Genomic DNA, 11,240 nt, shown 5'->3' with positions numbered 1-11,240 from the left:
TGTTGAAACCGGTGTTGTTAAAAGTCACGCTCATAGACAACGGTTTTTAACCGTTATCTTTTCTAGAAAATGCAATGGTTAAAAACCGTTGTCTATTGTGTGTTGTTGAAACCGCTGTTGTTAAAAGTCACGCCCATAAACAACGGTTTTAAACTGTTGTCTTTACAAAAAACAACAGCCGTTATCTATTGTGTGTAGTCGAAACCTGCTGTATTCTCGATAATTTGAAGAATACACTTATATATGAAAGACAGCGGTTTTAAACCGTTATATATCCAAAATTAATGTATATTTACAGTGACCCAATTAAATATATTAAGAAAATGAGCATATTTTTTTAATTATAAGGGAAGAGGATACTATAGTTACTACATAAAATATCACCATAATCGTTTTCACCAAAGCTCAAACCCACTACCTCCCACGTAAGGGAGTAACTTGGTACCAATGGACCATAAGATCCTAGGTGAAAATGAGCATATTTAATTTGGTAACAAATTAAGTGTCTCACGTTGAAAAGTATGTTTTAAAAAAACAAGAAGAAACGTTTTTACAATACTATAAATTTAATTAAATAATCTGTTAGTTTTACCCATTGGTAGCTCATCAGTCATCATTGAATATTTGAACACTAGAAAAGAAAATAGAAAACTAAACAAAAAAAAATTGTACTAGGCAAATAGTAAAAAAGATTAAAGTAAACTTAACTAACTGAAAACAACAAAAGTTCTCATTTTAATTTAAAATATTACAAGCCTCACGTGAGACGATCTTATACAAAACTTATATTTCTTACTAAGATTATGTTGGAACCGTTGGTAGAAAAACAAATAATAATAAAAAAAGATTATTATTTTCTGGAAAAATAGGGAAGGAAAGATGGAGAATTTTGGCTCGTGTTTGGTGTTGGGTTTTTGCAAGAGTCAAGCGATCACTCTTTCCTTAAAACCTTATTTGCCACCTCCCAAAGATGCTAGAATCGTTGTGGCCCAGGCTTCTCAGGATAAAACTTGCTATGATTCAATGTTTGAGCATTCAAACAAAGAATCCGGCGAGCAAGACAAGGTTTCGAACACAGTAGGCTTAGAAAGAGAAGGAGTAGAAGCAGAATTTTGAGGCTTGAAAACTCTAAGTTTCGTGTAGAGTGCTTGTGCTCTTGTGTGTAAAAATCTGCATCTCACTGCCTCTCTTATATAGGGGTGGAAGATTCAATAGCTTTTAATATGGCAATGAAAACTGACATTAAAGCTGACTTCCAACAGCTATAACAGCAGGCCACTACCTGGGAATTGAATTCAGAATTCAAAATTGGAGTTAATAGGATATTAATTCCATAACAGATGAATTCAATCCCCATAACAGTCAGAACTTTCGGGTTCCAGACCGTTGGCGTGCAGGGTTCGGTCCCAACTTTCGACCTTAGCCAGTGTCGGCCTTTGCACCTCTCGTGGTCACCGTTGCACGAGAGTTGTGCTCTCGGTGCACCACAACCTCTCGTGCTCTCTGTAACACGAGAGTGGTGCTCTGGTCTCGGCCGAACCAAGTGACTATACCGGTTGGAAAATGATACCGAAGTTTGGCATAACTTAGCCCCACAGGTGCTGGCGCACACGAGCTCGGGCTTGAATCAAGCTTTTTTCAATCTCGTCTAGTTGGAATTTGATTTACACCCCCCCCCCCCCCGCCCCGCGCGAGAGAGCCTCTATGCTATACAATTCTACAAGCTTCAAAAGAGCTCTTGTATATAAGGGGGGCAAATCCTCTTTCCAAACCAATGTGGGACAAAAGCTCACTTTTTTCCTTCATTTTCCAACTCAAATGGGTCTACTTTGAGAATCAATATCTCATTCACCCATTATCCGTTTCGAGCGTACAATATATCGATCTCTTCGTCTCACTACGAAGAATCCGATCCACTTTGACCCGACCCAAATCGGAAGTGGACCCCACTGATAATTGTACCACAAAATAGCCACTTAACATGCCATTTTATGTCATTTTAAGCTATTTTTTCCAACAATCCCCCACAGGAATGAAAAATTGATTTTCGGGGTATTTTGAAATCGGAAACAACTGTGTTCAAACGGTCGATCCCTGCATAGGATAGGTAGGGAGTCACTATACCCTTTGAACCTTCCCTTGTGAAGACATGTTTACTCTACTGGCTGTACGGTAGAACGCGATGTCTTTGAACCGACTGTCGTTTGTGTAGACGATGACATATCTCACACAGGAATCTCCCAACCATGCTCTTGCTCTCACGAGTGTGCCCATTTTGGTTGTGGGTCACCGTTCCTGGTTCTGCGAGAGTTTCTAAAGAATTGTGCCCAACAATTCTCCTTTGAAACGACCCTCACTTCTGTCTTACATAGGTGATTCTTTCTCGAGTATCCCGCATACTCAAGAATCATTAAAGCATTAACATGCTAACCTCGTGCGAGAGTCACTGTTTTAACGAGGAGTGGTAGGGAGTCCGAGACCCCCACAGTGACGCGCTCCGTTCCATAATTTAGTTTTCCCATTGAACCTAGGTGCCGGCTAGGTTGGGTATCCACTATTGAACTTTTTAGTCTAAGGGCATTAGACCCATTCCTCGTGTCAACTTCTCCACAACTTCTTTGCCTAACCCTTTGGTCAGCGGATCCGCTATATTGTCTTTTGACTTTACGTAGTCAATTGAGACAACACCAGTTGTGAGTAGTTGTCTAATGGTATTATGTCTACGAGGCACATGTCTAGACTTACCATTATACATATGACTCTGTACTCTCCCAATTGTGGCTTGACTATCGCAATGCACACATATTGGAGGTACCGGTCTTTCCCAATTAGGAATATCCTCTATAAAATGGCGTAGCCATTCAGCCTCTTCACAACCTTTGTCCAAGGCTATCAACTCAGATTCCATCGTGGATCTAGCTATCACAGTTTGCTTAGAGGATTTCCATGCAATGGCTGCACCGGCTAGTGTAAACACGTAGCCACTCGTGGACTTAGAGTCCTTAATATCAGATATCCAATTTGTGTCGCTATACCCTTCAAGTACAGCGGGATATCTCCCGTAGTGCAGTCCAAGATCACGAGTATACCTCAAGTATCTCATAACCTTTACTATTGCCTTCCAGTGCATAGGACCGGGGTTACTCGTATATCTACTGAGTTTACTAACCGCAAAGGCAATATCCGGCCTAGTACAACTCATAAGATACATCAAACTACCAATAACCCGAGCATATTCCACTTGTAAAATACCTTCTCCGTGGTTCTTGGTTAGATGAATGTTTATATCAAACGGTGTTCTATCCAATTGACTATCATCCTTGTTGAATTTCTCAAGGATTTTGTCAATATAATGTGATTGGCTCAACACGGGACCACCAGGTCTTCTAATGATTCTAATCCCGAGGATTAAATCAGCCAAACCCATATCCTTCATGTCAAATCTTGCATTTAACAAGTTTTTGGTAAACTTGATCATCCGATCATTACTACCAACGATGAGAATATCATCGACATACAAACAAAGAATGACGTAGCCATCTATCGTTTCCTTAACGTAGACACATTTGTCACTTTCGTTTATTTTAAACCAATTAGTTAACATCGCCTGGTCAAACTTTTCGTGCCACTGCTTAGGCGCTTGTTTTATACCATAGAGTGATTTAACCAACTTACACACTTTCCTTTCTTGGCCCGGAACCACGAACCCTTCGGGTTGTTCCATATAGATTTCCTCATCTAATTCGCCGTTTAGGAAAGCGGTTTTCACATCCATTTGATGAAATTCCAAGTCCCGCAACGCGGCTATGGCAAGTATCATCCTAATGGAGTTTATTCTCGTCACGGGAGAATACGTGTCGAAGTAATCGAGGCCCTCGCGTTGCTTGTAACCCTGGATTACAAGCCTAGCCTTATACTTCTCGATGGAACTGTCCGGTTTCATCTTCCTTTTAAAGACCCACTTGGATTCTAAGGGTTTACTACCCGGAGGAAGATCAACAAGTTCCCAAGTGTGATTCTGTAGGATAGAATCCACTTCACTTTTTATAGCCTCTTTCCACATTGGTCCTTTCGTAGAAGTCACGGCTTCTACGTACGTTCGAGGCTCGTTCTCTATCAAACAAGATAGAAAATCGCGTTCATTTTCTAATAAACAAGTTAGAGTACCCAAATCATATTCTAACAAGTAAGTTTGAAAATCAGGACCGAATGATTTTCCAACTCTCGCCCGCTTACTACGTCTCGGCTCGAGCTCGGGTTCTTTCTCAGATTCCCCACTATCATTGTCCATAGTTTCGTCAAACGTTCGTTTTGACGTATTGGTCCCTCATTGGACCTACAAGGAAATATATTTTTGAAGAAATATGCATTCCTTGATTCTATTATTGTGTTCTCGTGTACGTCCGGATTATGGGACTCGTGTACTTAGAACCGATAAGAACTACTATTATGTGCATAGCCAATAAAGATACAGTCCACCGTCTTAGGACCTATCTTTACTTTCTTAGGTGTTGGCACCAAAACTTTGGCAAGACACCCCCACACAAGGTAGTTACTTGTCAAAATCACCTCACCCCACGCATCTTGAGGTGGGCCCGAACTTATAAGCATCGCATTCATCATATCTTTCAATGTACGATTCTTTCGTTCGGCAACACCGTTCGATTGAGGTGAGTAAGGTGCCGTACGTTCGTGTATTATACCTACACTTGCACAGAAGTCACCAATCGGTGCTTCGTACTCACCACCTCTATCGCTTCTAACCTTCTTAATTCTTCGATTAAGTTGGTTTTCCACTTCATTCTTATAAAGAACGAATTTATCAACGGCTTCATCTTTGTTGTTAAGCAAATAAACATAGCAGTATCGTGTGCTATCATCGATAAATGTGAAAAAATACTTATTACCACTCGGTACCGATGGTACCCGAGACATGGGAATATATCCCTCAGTGCTCCCACCATCTTGTGAACCAACGTTCACTGGTGTAGCTTGGGAATTAGCAACATTGTTGCCGTTTTCTCCATTGTTGTTCTCAACAACATTTTCTTCCCCATTGTTAACGATAGGCAACTCGGGGTTCTCCATTTCTTCAAGAAAATTAGAGAAAACAGCCAACATGAAAACAAGGAGTAAGGTTTTAAGACTGTTGGAACCGTTGGTAGAAAAACAAATAATAATAAAAAAAATAAGATTATTATTTTCTGGAAAAATAGGGAAGGAAAGATGGAGAATTTTGGCTCGTGTTTGGTGTTGGATTATTGCAAGAGTCAAGCGATCACTCTTTCCTTAAAACCTTATTTGCCACCTCCCAAAGATGCTAGGAGCATTGTGGCCTAGGCTTCCCAGGATAAAACTTGCTATGATTCAATGTTTGAGCATTCAAACAAAGAATCCGGCGAGCAAGACAAGGTTTCGAACACAGTATGCTTAGAAAGAGAAGGAGTAGAAGCAGAATTTTGAGGCTTGAAAACTCTAAGTTTCATGTAGAGTGCTTGTGCTCTTGTGTGTAAAAATCTGCTTCTCACTGCCTCTCTTATATAGGGGTGGATGAGTCAATAGCTTTTAATATGGCAACGAAAACTGACATTAAAGCTGACTTCCAACAGCTATAAGGCCACTACCCGAGAATTGAATTCAGAATTCAAAATTGGACCGGTTGGAAAATGATACCGAAGTTTGGTATAACTTAGCCCGCAAGGCCAGCCAATTTCCGGCGCAAACGAGCTCGGGCTTGAATCAAGCCTTTTTCAATCTCGTCTAGTTGGAATTTGATTTGCCCCCCCCCCCCCCCCCCCCCCGCGCGCGCGAGAGAACCTCTATGCTGTACAATTCTACAAACTTCAAAAGAGCTCTTGTATATAAGGGGGGCAAATCCTCTTTCCAAACCAATGTGGCACAAAAGCTCTCTTTTTCCCTTCATTTTCCAACTCAAATGGGTCTACTTTGAGAATCAATATCTCATTCACCCATTATCCGTTTTGAGCGTACAATATATCGATCTCTTCGTCTCACTACGAAGAATCCGAATCCACTTTGACCCGACCCAAATCGGAAGTGGACCCCACTAATAATTGTACCACAAAATAACCACTTAACATGTCATTTTATGCCATTTTAAGCTATTTTTTCCAACAGATTATAGAACGGAGCTTTCATATATTTTTAAAATTTTTTTAGGTGGATTAGTAAGTAAAGATTATTTAACCACAAACCATGGTGGCATCAACAAACATGAAAGCATGGCAGTAGTTGCTTGACGTACTCTTTAGTCTTCTATCCGAATAGACGGTTTAAGTGGACCATGGTCGGATAAGTTAAATCACATGAACTAATTTGACATTATTAGATAATTGCACAATTTTCAATCACATCATCACAAACAAATATCACTACTCTTAATAGGAAATGTAAGGAGGGATATTACGATCATGTGCCATCATTGATGGCGTGAGTCTCTAATAATACCTTCTCACGGATCTTATCGTAAGATGGATCGGGTCTAAATAAAAATATAATACTCTTATAATGAAAAATGTAATACTAATTAGAGATAAATTGATTGCTACTTAGAAGAGAAAGTGTAATAATTGAAAAATGGGGTACTTTTGAGAAAAAAATGTAATACTTTTAAATAAAAATGTAATATTTAGGGGTTGAAAAGTTATTTATTAGAAAAATCAAAATACTTATGATGAAAAGTATAATACAAATCTTGAATAAATTGATTATTACTTATTAAGAAAAAGTGTATATAATACTTATTAGAAAAAATGTAATACTTTTAAATCCAAATGTAATATTTAGGGGTTAAAGAGTTACTTATGAGAAACCATGCATAATACTTATGGGCAGGGGCGGATGTATGTGGAGTTTGGGGGGGCCTTACCCTATTTAGAGAGAATTTTAAGGTTAAAAGAAAATTCATGAACCCTCCTCTCTCTCTCTCTCTCTCTCTATATATATATATATATATATAAGGTTAAAACATACATTAAAGTTCAAATTTCCCAAATAAAACGAAATAATTCAAATAATTAATTAGTTAGTTATTATATATTTTTATTATTTATTTACACTTTTAAGATGTATATTTGCTAATTCAAGATTAGTTTTGAAATTGGAAAAACTAATGTTAATATGGTTTTTTAATTCATGATTTTGAGTTTCGCCATCATTCTTCAAATTTTGGTAATTAGTAAAATGAATATCAAATAATTATGTAAAAAAAAAAAAAAAAGCTGCCAATAAAATAATTGGAAACTTTTATTTGATAAAAGAGTGGCAAGCAAGATTGTTATTGTATATATTTTGTGTTATTATGTGGAAAATTATAAAGTATCAGTTAAGATCAATGTCAATCATTACATAAAGTATCATTATAAATTATTATCGATAATATATAGTATAATTGTGCATGATATATATAATGATATAATGTATGACCGGTATTGTTGTTAATTGGTATTATAAATTTTTTCTAAAATCCTGCCCACCCTTATATGAATTTTCAAGCTCTGCCTCTGCTTGTGAGAGGAACTGTACGTAATACTTATGAAATTCTCGACTCATCTCATGCACCATTAGGTATGCAAGAATGCATCACAACGTGTTCAGAAATGCATTAAAATGTGATGCATTTCACCTTGATACATTTCAGAACATTGAGTGGTGCATTTATGCATAATGGTGCATGACGGCATGTCCCCAGAGGAAAACATATTCGCATTTGATCCCCACACACATATATTTACTTTAATTTTTACACATTTTTGTCCAGTTTAAAAAAAAAATGCACAAAAATGTTGAGAACCTTTTGTTAGAATTATTATTATTATTATTATTATTATTATTATTATTATTATTATTATTCTATGGTTCATTATGTTTTATTGTGGCTCATAATTAAATATTTATTTATGATTTAATAATGAAGATAATCTTGTGATTGGCCAGTTAAGAAGATAAGATTGCAGTTTCAACTGCATATCATCAGGTTTACGTTGATGGAACGTATTGTTATTTATATTTCATATATGAGACTCTGGTCCTCTCCCCAACCTCTGTAAAAACTAAAAAACTCTCTCCATCAGAGAATTAGATTAAGTGAATGTTAAAGGTCTGGAGGGAGAAACCAAGTTTCTAACTCAAGCAACTACGGGAAAACAATGGAGCTAGGTATGTTCCCAGAATGCTATTTAAATACAGTATGTGAAAGGCATGTGTTCTGAAGATCTTATGTTTTAGGATTAACTTACATGTGGTATCATGAGCCAAGTTGTAGAACATATGTTTTTCCATATATTATGATGAACAAACATTAAGAAATTGCATGAATAAATTGATTTATCCTTCTGTTGTACGCAAATATATGGATATATATATATTCACCTCACTGTTGATGGCATCTCACTATGTACACTTGCGTATCTGTGAACCGTATATATAGTGCTGCGTATATTGTACGTGTAAGCCATAAATGCTAATTCTGCAGTACTGCATATATGTATTCAAGTTTTTCGTATGTGTATGATAGTATGAATTAGATATGTTTAAAGTATTAAACACATGAATGACTGCTATTCCAATCTTATATATGTGTTATTTTATATGCAAATTGCTAATAGTGCTACTGTATGTATATATACGTATTAGAATTGCTAAGAGCATTATATATATTCATCATGCAGTGATGTTATTATATTAGAATTCTTATTATGTTAGAATCAGATTTTGTATCTCTTACAAACTGTTGATTTTGTTTTGCATATGTATGTATGCACTGGTCACATCCCATGGTTCATTTCTTGCCTTTTGAGTCAACCATGCAGCAAACTTATGTAATTTGTTGGATGTTTTCATGTATCAGTTGCTTCCGCCATATTAATGCTTGCAGATTAATTTGTATAATAATTAATTGTATGCTAATTATGTATGTAGATTAATTATGATTTTTTGTAACCAACATGGTTGCATGGTGGTTTAGAAACTCGTCTCTTAAACTTGAGGTGAGGGGTTTGATCCCCACCCATGTAAATGAAGAAAATCATTTGGCTTGCATATTAGTGATAATTATGTATGTAGATATTTTATGATATTATTTATTATATTATATCCACTTAACTTGGTATCTAATTATGATTAATTTGTTAGTCACCAAAGTGGCCAAATTATAAAGTTTTAATAGATATCAAATTTAAATAAAATTCAATTACCCATGATTATGTGATGCTTATAATGAGATAACATGATTTAATTTTCTATAGTATTGGGTAAATTGAAGTTTAATAATTTTGAAATATTTAAGAGTCGCACAAAGGTGATAAATTATTTCATAATTATAAACATAATAGTGGTTAATTATTTGTATTTGATTGGGTTGTTTAGCATATCCAAAGATAGCAAACAAGTCCATTCATAATATATTTAATGGCCAATTATATGATTTTTTTTCTTTTTTTAGCATCGGATTATGTTTAAAGTTATATGTTGTTGGATCACCCAAAGGAGACCTTCAATGTACTTAATTGTTTATGATTATGTTGATTAAATCTGTTTGTCTGTTTATGTATTGAAATATAATTAATGTTTGAGCATTTTATATGCATTGCAACATCTAGTTGTGTTTCAATTCATTCGCAAGCTGCGTCTATTGTTAAGTATAATGGGCTGAATTTTGCTGAGTGGCATGAGCAAATCCAATTTCACCTCGGTGTCTTGGATCTTGATCTAGCACTCTTGAATGACAAGCCCGCTCCTATTGATGATAATAGCAGTGATGATGATGTAGCTTTCCATCAAGCATGGGAAAAATCGAATAAACTCAGCTTAATGCTTATGCGAATGACACTTGGAAACAACATTAAGTCCACAATTCCCAAATTTGACAGTGCTAAGGATATGTTGAAACATGTGGAGGAAAATTCACATTCTGAATGTGCTGATAAGGCCCAAGCAAGCACTCTTATGAGTAAACTAACCAACATGAAATTTGATGGTTCGTGTTCCATGCATAATCATGTCACTGAGATGTTGAGCTTAGCAGCAAAATTAAAGTCCATGGGAATGGACGTGAATGACACCTTCCTTGTACAATTTATTTTAAACTCTTTGCCTCTTGAGTATGAGACATTCCAAGTGAATTACAATTCCATTAAATATAAGTGGAATGTGTTCGAATTGCATGAAATGCTAACTCGAGAGGAAACAAGGCTTAAGAGACAAGGAATCCACTCAATTAATCTCATTGGTCAGTCAAGGGCTGGTAAGAAGTTTGGAAAGAAGAATCAAAAGGGTAAGAAAGGACCAATGAAGACTAATGAGTCCTCTTCTCAAATCCACAAAAAGGAACATAAGAATGACAAGTGTCATTTCTGTAAGAAATCTGGGCATTTTCAGAAAGATTGCCATAAGCGTAAGGCATGGTTCGAAAAGAAAGGTATACATTATATATCAGTATGTTTCGAATCAAATTTAACTGAAGTTCCTTATAATACTTGGTGGATAGATTCTGGTTCCACTACTCATGTTTCGAATACTATGCAGGGATTCCTTATGACCCAAACCATAAAGCCAAATGAAAAATTTGTGTTCATGGGGAATCGTGTCAAAGCTCCAGTAGAAGCCATTGGAACATACCGTTTAATTTTAGATACTGGAAATCATTTGGATTTGTTTGAAACTCTTTATGTTCCTTCTGTTTCTAGGAATTTAATTTCCTTGTCAAAACTGGACTATTATGGTTTTTCCTTTAAATTTGGAAATGGATGTTTTAGTTTATTCAAACAAAATCATTTTATTGGTTCTGGTATTCTTTCCGATGGCTTGTACAAATTAAAGCTTGACAATCTTTTTGCTGAAACTCTATTAACCCTGCATCATTGTATTGGAACTAAACGAAGTTTAGTGGATGAAAGATCAGCTTACTTGTGGCATAAACGTTTGGGTCACATATCTAAGGAAAGGATTCAAAGACTTGTAAAGAATGAAATCCTTCCCGAATTAGATTTTACTGATCTAGGTATTTGTGTGGACTGTATTAAAGGAAAACATTCAAACCACACAAATAAGAATGGAGCCACAAGAAGCACACAGCTCCTTGAAATTATACACACTGATATATGTGGACCTTTTGATGTCCCAAATTTCGGAAAAGAAAAATATTTCATCACATTTATTGATGATTTTTCACGTTATGGTTATGTCTATTTGTTGCATGAAAAGTCTCAATCAATAAATGC

The sequence above is a fragment of the Ipomoea nil genome, unplaced genomic scaffold (assembly GCF_001879475.1).
Source record: "Ipomoea nil cultivar Tokyo-kokei standard unplaced genomic scaffold, Asagao_1.1 scaffold2565, whole genome shotgun sequence".
Taxonomy (NCBI): Eukaryota; Viridiplantae; Streptophyta; class Magnoliopsida; order Solanales; family Convolvulaceae; genus Ipomoea; species Ipomoea nil.
Note: the sequence above shows the minus strand (reverse complement) of the source record.